Here is a 1,594-nt window from a genome sequence, read left to right as displayed (position 1 = left end):
TAAAGTCAAATAGGGGCTTGCCAAAAGCCATGTGGACATAGAATGTCACATATTCATAATACAAAACATATGTTCAAATTTGCCATATAGGCATACAACATGGTATCCAATAAAGTCAAATAGGAGCTTGCCAAAAGCCATATGGAGATAGAATGTCACATATTCGTAATACAAAACATATGTTCAAAATTGCCATATAGGCATATAACATAGGACCCTATTCTATTCATTTCCCTCTAGGGGAAGGAAACAGATCACGAGATATCTTTGCCTATCGAGGGGATGGAGATGTATATGATGCAGGTGTCTTTCGAGTACGTCCACTCGATCTCCTCTCCAGACTTTTTTGTAACTCCATCTGATACAATGAAAAGAATGATGTTAGCATATAGAAAAATTGAATTTTAGAATGACATATAATAGAATAGTCACTTACCGCATACAAATAATCATGATGTTCATCCACAACAGGTGCATGTTCATGATCTGGAGTGACAAGCCCCTCCTATAAGCATCACAATATAAATTAAACTAAATACAAGTGTCGTTAAAATTTTTAATAACATATTATTAAGATAACAAATGTAATGCTAAATTTGCTAAATTTACAAATATGTCTCATACTTCTATTAGAGCAATTGAACTTGCTACTGCTGCAGCAACACCACGCTCCATTGACGCGTGGACAGCAGGAGGAGTCTCTGATGTCAACATCTGAAAATTAAACAAAGTATATTGATTAATTGCCAAAACTATCTATATTATTTAAAGATAAACTGTGAACATTAAAGATAAATTGTTTACTTGGGTGAAAGATTGTCAATGAAATACACTACGAGGTGTTGATGTTGAAGCTCTAGCATCAAACTATTTGACATCCAAAATGAGTAATTAGAAAATAATTCACATAAGGTTCAACTATCTACATATAATACTTATATGTCTTCACTCGTTGTATACCTATGGAGTCGATGAAGTAGTATTGTGAACACTTTGATCCTGATTTTTTATCATAATAATTTACTAATTTAGATATATTCTCAAATTTACATATAAGATTTAATAAAAAGAATGAAATGAACTTGTAATGAAATTCACCTCGGTATCAATGTCAAATGTTTTGTTCAGCAAGGATTCTATCATGACAATGTTCTCTGTAGAAAACTCTGCTCGTGCACGTGCATTCTCAGAACTATTAGGATCATAAGTGCAAAGAGAACCACAAGATCGACAAAAATGAGCTGGAACTCAATGCCTAGAAGAATCAACATCATCACTCGCATCACCCTCTACTAGAGGCCTAGCATACTATATAAGGGTCTGAGTGAGTGAGCTAATCGAGTCTAGAGTTTCAACCTCAATACTCTCTTTCACAATGGAAGGAATAATAACATGCTCCACCATAGGTCTGGCCAAGGGTCTTTGTGGGAGATTTGGATCATGTTGTGCACCCTCTCTATCATGCGAGGAACCCCCACCTCTACCTTGGAAATCTAGAAAATCAAAATAATTTGGGATCTCATTAAGGACAAACTCACAGTACATTTTTCTCAAAAAGTATTGGGGTACCTCATGATTATTGCATGGGGGCTGA

The 1,594-nt window shown here is 35.1% G+C and overlaps 1 long non-coding RNA gene across 1 annotated transcript; it reads right to left on the bottom strand.

Moving 5' to 3' along the window:
* Nucleotides 1-218: 218 nt before the first annotated feature.
* On the bottom strand, nt 219-706 carry LOC131856320 (uncharacterized). The gene is made up of 3 exons (XR_009358426.1): nt 625-706; nt 437-505; nt 219-358 (listed from the first exon to the last, which is right to left on the bottom strand). It is a non-coding gene; the product is annotated as an uncharacterized LOC131856320 (long non-coding RNA).
* Nucleotides 707-1,594: the final 888 nt, after the last annotated feature.

This window comes from Cryptomeria japonica, chromosome 7, assembly GCF_030272615.1.
Source record: "Cryptomeria japonica chromosome 7, Sugi_1.0, whole genome shotgun sequence".
Classification (NCBI taxonomy): domain Eukaryota; kingdom Viridiplantae; phylum Streptophyta; class Pinopsida; order Cupressales; family Cupressaceae; genus Cryptomeria; species Cryptomeria japonica.
This window is presented reverse-complemented; position numbering and strand designations above follow the sequence as displayed.